At 40.6% G+C, this 10,079-nt stretch overlaps 1 long non-coding RNA gene across 2 annotated transcripts; it reads right to left on the bottom strand.

Annotated features, from left to right (window-relative positions):
• Positions 1 to 6,902: 6,902 nt before the first annotated feature.
• LOC123482542 lies at positions 6,903 to 8,223 on the bottom strand. Of its 2 annotated transcripts, none has more exons than XR_006657789.1 (4): positions 8,101 to 8,223; positions 7,780 to 7,875; positions 7,569 to 7,642; positions 6,903 to 6,962 (listed from the first exon to the last, which is right to left on the bottom strand). It is a non-coding gene; the product is annotated as an uncharacterized LOC123482542 (long non-coding RNA). The 2 variants fall into 2 exon arrangements; XR_006657788.1 differs by lacking the exon at positions 6,903 to 6,962 and adding an exon at positions 7,300 to 7,319.
• Between the last annotated feature and the right edge of the window lie 1,856 nt (positions 8,224 to 10,079).

Raw genomic sequence — 10,079 nt, 5'->3', positions numbered from 1 at the left:
CTGGGCCAATTGTGCGCCGCTCATGAGTCTCCAAGTCGCGGCCGGCTACGACAGAGCCTGGATTCGAACCAGGATCTCTAGTGGCACAGTTAGCACTGCGATGCAGTGCCTTAGACCACTGCGCCACTCAGGAGTACATGTCAACACTTCTTACAAAAACAAGTAGTGATGAAGTCAATCTCTCCTCCAGTTTGAGCCATGAGAGATTGACATGCATATTATTAATGTTAGCTCTCTGTGGACATTTAAGGGCCAGCCGTGCTGCCCTGTTCTGAGCCAATTGTAATTTTCCGAGGTCCCTCTTTGTGGCACCTGACCACACGACTGAACAGGCGTCCAGGTGGGACAAAACTAGAGCCTGTAGGACCTGCCTTGTTGATAGTGCTGTTAAGAAGGTAGAGCAGCGCTTTATTATGGACAGACTTCTCCCCATCTTAGCTACTGTTGTATCAATATGTTTTGACCATGACAGTATACAATCCAGGGTTACTCCAAGCAGTTTAGTCTACTCAACTTGCTCAATTTCCACATTATTCATTACAAGATTTAGTTGAGGTTTAGGGTTTAGTGAATGATTTGTCCCAAATACAATGCTTTTAGTTTTTGAAATATTTAGGACTAACTTATTCCTTGCCACCCACTCTGAAACTAACTGCAGCCCTTTGTTAAGTGTTACAGTCATTTCAGTTGCTGTAGTAGCTGACCTGTATAGTGTTGAGTCATCCGCATACATAGACACACTGGCTTTACTCAGAGCCAGTGGCATGTCATTAGTAAAGATTGAAAAAAGTAAGGGGCCTAGACAGCTGCCCTGGGGAATTCCTGTTTCTACCTGGATTATGATGGAGAGGTTTCCATTAAAGAACACCCTCTGTGTTCTGTTAGACAGGTAACTCTTTATCCACAATATAGCAGGGGGTGTAAAGCCATAACACATACGTTTTTCCAGCAGCAGACTATGATCTATAATGTCAAAAGCCGCACTGAAGTCTAACAAAACAGCTCCCACAATCTCTCTCAGCCAATCATCAGTCATTTGTGTAAGTGCTGTGCTTGTTGAATATCCTTCCCTATAAGTGTGCTGAAAGTCTGTTGTCAATTTATTTACTGTAAAATAGCATTGTGTCTGGTCAAACACAAATTTTTCCTTAAGTACGGAGGTAGAAGACACCGGAGAGGGAGACAGAACAGAGGACGAAGACGCAGGTACCTCCGGATCCGATCTCGAATGGGAAGCAACTAAGGAAGAAGGCGCCGGAACCTCTGGATCCAGGGCGGCACACTTTTATAGGTGAACTCTCAAGGAGTGAACTCTCACTGCCATCTGGTGGATGTAGAATGTAATCATTTTCATTTAATGACTACACAAAACCAAAAACATCCACCAGTAAAGGTATGGAACTGGAAGTGTTTGGTGGTTCTTCCTTTGTGGTTTCCACTTTGTTCCGATGGTAGTATAAAAACAATTTTGTATTTTCCTTAGTGAAAAACAAGTGGACATATAAAAAAAATATATATATATACACGTTGTTGTCTTGGGGTGTGCACACCTAGTCCAAAACAAATTCTTACCCAGGTCCTTTATTCCATACTCACATTTGAAATGTTTGGTGGCCTACCCTTAGTGATGGAGGAAGAATGGAAGAATCCAATAGTGGATGTTATCGGTGTGCTACTGCACTTGAATTGTTTGTTGGTTAGGGTTAGGGTTAGGGTTAGGGTTAGGGGGGTTGGGGTTAGGGTTAGGTAGGGGACAAATTCTTCACACCACGTGGGTGTTAAGTGTGCACGGGCACAGGGGCTATATATATCATGCTTTATGTTTCAATGAAATCTAAAAAAAAACATATACAAAAAATAAAAAATACAGGAGAGACAAGGACAGGACAGGACATTACAAAAAAATCCCCAAAACGGGAAGGGAAGGAATTAAGTTTTAGGCATCGGTGCCACTGAGGTTAGGGTTAGGCACCGGTGTCTCTGAGGTTAGGGTTAGGGTCAGGGTTAGGGTTAAGGGTTAGGGTTAGGGTCAGGGTTAGGGTTAAGGGTTAGGTAGAGGACTTTAGGGTTAGGTTTTAGGCATCGGTGTCACTGAGGTTAGGTTTAGGCACCGGTTTCACTGAGGTTAGGATTAGGCACTGGTGTCACTGAGGTTGGGGTTAGGGTTAAGGTGAGGGGCAGGGGCAGGGGAATATTCTCTAGGTTAGGGTTAGGGTTAGGGTTAGGGGGTTAGGGTTAGGGTTAGGGGTTAGGGGTTAGGGTTAGGGTTAGGGTTAGGGTTAGGGTTTAGGGTTAGGGTTAGGGTTTAGGGGTTTAGGGTTAGGGTTGGGGTTAGGGGTTGGGTTAGGGTTAGAGGTTAGGGTTAGGGTTAGGGTTAGGTTAGGGTTTAGGGTTAGGGTTGGGTTTGTTGGGTTGGTTTTGTTATTTTGTTGTTGTTAGGGTTGGTTGGTTGGTTTTGTTGGGGTTGGTTAGGTTTAAGAGAAAATTGCCCTTCAAGAGGACCAAATACCGGCACATGTTCTCTAATTCTATTTCTCCTATTGATACATCATAGTCCTACAGGAAATTGGAGATATACCCCAAAGAAAGATGTTATGGTTTATCCCTGAAAAAGAACAGATAAGAGTAACCTTTTCCTCCAAGAGGATAAACACCCAGACACTACCCAAACAATACATACCTTCCAATTCCCAGGCTCCTCAGAATACATCTTTATGAAGCCAGGTTATAATTTAAAATACCAATTAAGATTGTCAGTGTCAAGGTTAAAATTAGGCTCTCATACTTTTGTTTCAGACCTGTGGGATTCCTGATATCCACTTTTTAAGTCCCAAGGGGTTAGGGTTAAGGTTAAATTTGAGGCTAAGTTCAAATTAAGGTTGGTATCGGGGTCAAGGTTCAGGGATTGAGGTGGGGTTAAGATTAGGATTGTGATTGGGGTTAGGATTAGAACTAAAGGTTATTATCCGGGTTGAGATTAGGTTTAGGATTAGGGTTAAGGTTAAAGCTAGGGTTGGGATTGCTCCAGTTTCAGGTAAGGTTAAGGTTAGGGTTCGAGGCAAGGATCAGAATTACAATCAAGGTTAGGGTTATAGTTAGGGTAAACCAAGAGGTTAAACTTAGGGTTAAAGTTAAGTTTGAAGCTTGCGTTAGGGTTAAGGTTATGATCAAGGTTAAGGTTAGGTTTAGGATGGGGGTTAAGGTTAGAGCTAGGGTTGGGATTGCTCCAGTAAAAGGTGAGGTTAAGGTTAGGGTTCAGGTTAAGATCAGAGTTCGGGTTAGGATTGCTCCAATTAAAAGTGAGGTTAAGGTTAGGATTCAGGTTAAGGTCAGGGTTCAGGTTAGGATCAAGATTACAATCCAGGTTAAGGTTAGGTTTAAGATTAGGATTATAGTTAGGGTAAACCAAGGGGTTAGGTTTGGGGTTAGGTTTGAGGCTGGAGTTAGGGTTAAAGTTATGATCAAAGTTAAGGTTAGGTTTAGGATTAGGGTTAGGGTTAAGGTTAGAGTTAGGGTTGAAATTGCTCCAGTTAAAGGTGAGGTTAAGGTCAGGGTTGGGTTAGGGTTAGGGTTAGGGTTAGGGTTAGGGTTAGGGTTAGGGTAGACCAAAGGATTAGGCTTGTGGTTAAGTTTGAGACTGGGGTTAGGGTTATGATCAGAGTTAAGGTTAGGTTTAGGATTGGGTTTAAAGTTAGAGCTAGAATTGAAATTGCTCCGGTTAAGGTTAGGATTAAGGTTATAATCAAGGTTAAGGTTAAGTTTTGGATTAGGGTTGGGGTTATAGTTAAAGTAAACTGGGGTTGGGATGGTTCAGGTTAGTGTTCAGGTCAGAGTTAGAAAAGTTTAGGTCTCTAATACTTTTCATTAAGGCCTTTAGGATTACAAGTACCCAATTTTTTTATCCAACACCGCTCCTTGATCTGTCTGTGTTTTAGTGACCACCCCCTGGTTAGATTCCAACCCTGCTATTCTTAACTGAGCTACTGGATGAGATCTAAAGTGGATGTATAGTGTGCTTTTAACCGACTCCTTACTTATATGATAGAGATGTTGTTTGAGTCTGGCTTCCAAGGAGTTCCTAGTTTCTCCAATATACAGTTTTCCACATTGTAGACATTCAATTCCATATACAATGTTGGTGGTCTTCAATTGAAATACCTCCCATACTGGAGCCCCTAGACCCGACCATTTATTCTGAATGTATTTAACTTGTCTAAAATGCTGATCCACTCCGCCCGGCTTCTCCCTGAAACCAGAGTGTACCAGCACATCTTTCAAATTTTTATTTCGCCGATATGCTGATATTACTCTGAACTGTTGGAGAATCTCCACCTCCTCCCTCGTCTGCTCAAAATGATCCTTCACTATGGAATTAAACCTCATAGAAGACTGTGAATATGTGGTGACAAATGGAATAATGCATCCATCATTACTAGTCCTCCCACTATAGGTTCCGTTACAGACATATTGTTCACCTCTGCTCTTATAGTGCGGAGGAAACGTTTTAGTATCCTCTGGGTCTGAGAGCCTTAAAAATTCCTATAGCCTCCTTGACATGTTTTTCCTGTGTACAAATCCTATTAAATCTAATAAGCTGCGACTTTATCAACCCCCTGTAGGTGTGTTTTGGATGAAAACTGGATTTATGTAAGAGGGAATGGGTGTCCGTAGGTTTAAAATAAACCTTTGTTGCTAATCGCTTCAGGTTATCATTCCCCTCTACAAAAAAATACCTCAAGTGTCCAAAAATTCTATTCGTTCCGGCTGAACATTGTGTTTAATCGTAATTGACGGATGATGTGTATTCAGAATCTTCACAAATTCCATAAAATCTGAAAGTGAATGTGTCCATAACCCAAATATATCATCTAGATACCGTAAATACAAAAATTGGAAGCTTTATACATTTGGGGAAGGCTGATTGTTCCCATTCTGCCATATAAATATTGGCATAGGACTGGGGCAAACTTCTTCCCCATAGCTGTACCATGGATTTGAAGAAACCAATTAGAATTAAATTCAAAGTCATTTCTTGTTAAACTGAGTTCCAATAGTTGTAGTAAAGCCCCATCTGGTCTATCTAGGTCTGGATATTTATGGAAGATGTTTTTGATCGCTCTAAGACCCAACTGGGTGTCAATGTTGGTATACAATGAGTCAATATCAATTGAAAAAAACACAGTTTCTTGAGGCACACTAATTTCTTTCAATTTTGTCACAAATTCATACGTGTCTTTAATGAAACTTTGATGTTTCCGTGACAGAGGATTTATAAAATAATCTAAATACTCTGCTATTCTATACGATTCCGAGCCACAGTCCGATACAATCGGCCTACCACATGGAACCTCAGAAGGAATGGTCCAAGTCTCAGGAGGTTTGTGGATTTTAGGCAACAGATAAAATTGTCTGGGACGTGGGATATCTGGTCCAAATAGGTAAAACATTTGTTTGTCTGTAATGTAATTATTCTCATAAAGTTCTCCCTAAAATCTGCCTAATTTGTCTCTGGGTCTCCTGCTGCAATGAATGAGTCAATGGTCTATAATGTTTAGAATTACTCAATTGCCTTTTCGCCTCGATCAGATACTGTGTTTTATCCAAAATAACAATCTTTGATCCTTTATCCGCTGGTTTTATAACTATGTTGGAATTCTTACTTAAGGATTTTAAGGATTTACGTTCTTGTTTTGTAAGATTATCTTTCCTGCCATATAAAACCTAAATGTACTAAAAGAGGTAGAGTCTCTTTGAATTAAAGTCTGCATCGTATTAGACACTCCCTCTAACTTAGGCTCCCAATGTGATGGACCAATAAATGGTATTTTTGGTTATCAGTATTATAATTAAAATGATCAAGTAATTTTAATTTTCTATGATAGGTATGCAGATCCCTCCTGAGCTCCCTGCAATCTATCTTGGTGGGTGTCGGGATAAACATAAGACCCTTCTCCAGAAGTTGCTGTTCTGCCGCTGTAAGTCTAAAAGTAGTCGATGAGTTAAGTACATTAGAGTGCTGGGGGAGTAATACCAATACACTCTTCCCCTCTTAATAGTTTAACTGGTCTAGCCAGTAATTAAAAATGTTTACAGCTGTATCTGGTCTCCAATGTATTGGGTCGTCCTGCACTGTGTGAAATCTAAGTTTATTCAGATCCAATAGTTCCCTACAATTCTTCTGAATATACTTGTTCAATTGATTCAGTACCTCCTGCTTTTCCCATGGAAGCTCATCTGAAAAATGTATGATAGGAACATAAACCTGTGCATGAGGAAAAACTTCACCTGCTTTATTCAGTAGCTGTTGCAACTGCTTGACTGCAGTGGTATACTGCTCTCGTTCAAGCCGTTAACAAGACCCACTGATAGAACAACCTTCTGTGTGTTTTGCTGTTTCTCCAACTTGCCTATCACTCCTGCAATATGTCTGAAGGTTGCTCCCGGAAAACTATCTATCTGTGTATTAGTGTCAGTGAAACTAGAAATGCGCGCAAGGTTGGAATCCCCAATAAAGACCACGGCCTTTTTAATCTCAATACTCCAATCATTTATTTTCCTTTCAGTTCTAGAATGACATGTGGGATAAAAGAGTTTCTCCTTTTTACAGGTTCCAGTATTGGTTCTGTCCCAGGGCCCGTGTCTTTTCCATTTGCCATTGCTACCTTACCCTGATGGTCCTCTTGCTGTGAACCTGTCGTAGAGAATTGGATAAAACCATGTCATCCATCAAAACAGCCACATTGTTCAATGGTAATTTTTGACCATTGCCGTTATTCACCGTCATCTCCAACGCCTCTACTGTTAAGAGTAAATTCGAGGGCTCTCTACCTGGAAGGGTCAAGGCTGGGACTTTAGGCTCGGCCAAATTGTTTCTTGGTCGCTGAGTTTGGGGATTCGGTATCCCGTGCTCTTCCTGGTTATTGGGGTAAGTCTGAAGCTAGTCCCGCCACTCTTTGCAGGACCTAATTCCCGAGGGGGTGAGACAGGACAAGAGGAGATAGTTGGTTAGTAGGTGAGCTCGATCGAAGGAACCACTCTACAAAGGGGTAGACCCAACATGAACTTCTACCTGCACCTCCCTTCTCTGCATACCCCCAGCAAGCCCTGTGGTATTGCTGTTGATAGTCTGACTATGGTTTATCGGTTTATCTACAGGATTACTGAAGGCCTGTTTATTAACCATATTGTCCCTTACCAAGTGTCTCTCTTGCCCCCTGGGATATTCCTGCATATTCCAAAGTCCCTGTGGGCCTGGGCTCCCATTGAGACCCTACCAGTTGGTGACTTGCTGGTCACCGAGCCGCATAACTGGAATGGGCCTGATGAGAGTTATCAGTTTAGTAGAGGCCGGCGGGTCAATTGGTTTTTGCAACATGTTTTTTAAGGTACTTACTGACGAAGATGTAAATTTGTGTTTATATCTTGCCTTTGCCCACATCACCGCTTTATCTAGAGCTTCTTGATTATAAGTTGGGCTATTCTGAATGCATAAGGCAATTACCCCCATCATAATGCTCCCTCAGAATATCCATATTATTCTCCATCCACCTACTGGTATTAAGTTTTACCTTTGCCAGGGTCTGTTGGTTAGGCGAGGAGGGTTTAATAAAGGCCGCCAATTTGTTCACCTGTCTTACCATCCCTGCTGGAAAAGAATGATTAACTGCAGAATGATCTAATATTTCTGAGTGATGAATTGCTTGTAGAGCCTTGAAATATCCCTTTGTGCAAGTATTATCTTGCAAAGAAGAAACATTCTAATCTCTCCAGTAGACTCACCCTCATCATTTAAACTAACTAGAGCCTGGAAACGGTTATGTAGTGGCACTGCCATGGTAAAGGTTCAAAACCAGGAACCCTTGCTGGAAATCCCAACTGAAAGAAGGGATCATATAAAGGTTAAAATCCCCCACAATATATAATTGGAACCAATCAACCCCAAAAAAATTATATATATACACACATACAAAAGACAAAAAGAAAAATATATACACCAAAGACAAAAAAGAAAAAATTAGAAAGAATTAGCCTATTTTAAATAAAAAACTCCAATGAAACAAAACCCAATGTAAAGAAAGAAGATAAGAGGTCAGCACTCACAACTCATTTACTCCAACAACAAATAATTGTCCGTTGCCATCTGGTGGTTACCCCAGATCCGTAGGAAATTACCACTTTAGGTTAGGTGTCACTCCATAAAAACACACAAAGGTGAGAAAAAAACCCCCCACTCAAGTGGGAGAAAAACACTCCATTCAAAAGTGATCACTCCTTTATGGTTCAATTCTGATAGTGGTTCCACTTCAAGTCCTCCAAATGTTCAAATCTTCATGTGTACACACAGGTGATTTTGGGAGTACTCACCAACCCAGAGAAATGGATATCTCACACGGAAAAGAGCTCTTCCATACCATCCCCACCAAGTCTCCAAAGGTCCATGTGCTTATCTTTGTTTGTAGGAAAAATGGTGTCCTTTTAGAATAGTGAGATACAGTAATCCTCTTCTGATTCACATTATCAAAACCTTTTTGTTTCAAGGTAAAAAAGATAAAAGGAGTATTGTTTAAAATTAGGAAGAAAAAAATTCTGACGTTTCGCACAATTCGTGCTTCTTCAGAGGGAAATATACAGAAAATGAGAAGAGGCCAGCCCATATAGTATGAGAACGGGTGAGGAGAGGGGTTAAGTACTAAGCCTGACCTTCCATTGGTGGACTATTATGTCCATCCTATGTCCTCCAACACACCTGTCCTTAATTCTACAAATTTCCCATTGTTTTTTCACCTTCCTTGTATAAACCAATCTACATGAAGGAAAATGTGGTTTTGTTATGACACTCGTTCCCACTACAAGAAGACCTCTAAAGAAATTCCAAATAAATAAATCAAAAGGAAAAACAGGGCCAAAACACACACAAGACAAAAAAGAAAAAAAGAAAAATATAAAAAGACAACTTTAATAAAACAAAAATAATTTACATATTAACAAGGTTCCAATTATAATATAAAAGTGCTCCTGATATATGAGATTCAAGTTTCTCTGGGTAAAAGTATCTAATTAGGAGGAGGAGAACAGGGCTCTGTCGGGTTAGGTTTCAAGAGAAAATTGCCCCTTCAAGAGGAACGCCAAATACACGGGCACATGTTCTCTAATTCTATTTCTCCTATTGATACATCATAGTCCTACAGGATTGGGAGATATACCCCAAAGAAAGATGTTAATGGTTTATCCCTGAAAAAGAACAGATAAGAGTAACCTTTTCCTCCAAGAGGATAAACACCCAGCACTACCCAAACAATACATACCTTCTAATTCCCAGGCTCCTCAGAATACATCTTTATGAAGCCAGGGTTATAATTTAAAGTACCGATTAAGATTGTCAGTGTCAAGGTTAAAATTAGGCTCTCATACTTTTGTTTCAGACCTGTGGGATTCCTGATATCCACTTTTTAAGTCCCAAGTGGGGTTAGGGTTAAGGTTAGATTTGAGGCTTTGGAGTTCAAATTAAGGTTGGTATTCGGGTCAAGGTTCAGATTGAGGTGGGGTTAAGATTAGGATTGTGATTGGGGTTAGGATTAAAACTAAGGTTATTATCCAGGTTAAGATTAGGTTTAGGATTAGGGTTAAGGTTGAAGCTAGGGTTGGGATTGCTCCAGTTTCAGGTAAGGTTAAGGTTAGGGTTCGAGCAAGGATCAGAAATTACAATCAAGGTTAGGGTTATAGTTAGGAGTAAACCAAAGAGGTTAACTTAGGGTTAAAGTTAAGTTTGAAGCTTGCGTTAGGGTTAAGGTTATGATCAAGGTTAAGTTAGGTTTAGGATGGGGATTAAGGTTAGAGCTAGGGTTGGGATTGCTCCAGTAAAAAAGTAAGGTTAAGGTTAAGGTTCAGTTAATCAGATTCGGTTCAAGTTAAGTTGAAGATAGAAGTTAAGAGTTAGAGTTGGAGTTAGGGTTTGGAGTTAGGGTTTAGGTTAGTTCAGGGTTAGGAGTTAGGAGTTGGGTCAGGATTAGAGTTAAGTTAAGAGTTAGAGTTAAGTAAGTTAGTTGAGTTAGGCTAGGTTAGGGTTCAGGTTAGGTTTT

This window comes from Coregonus clupeaformis, chromosome 35 (genome assembly GCF_020615455.1).
Source record: "Coregonus clupeaformis isolate EN_2021a chromosome 35, ASM2061545v1, whole genome shotgun sequence".
NCBI classification, from domain to species: Eukaryota; Metazoa; Chordata; class Actinopteri; order Salmoniformes; family Salmonidae; genus Coregonus; species Coregonus clupeaformis.
Note: the sequence above shows the minus strand (reverse complement) of the source record. Positions and strands in the feature narration are given on the sequence as shown.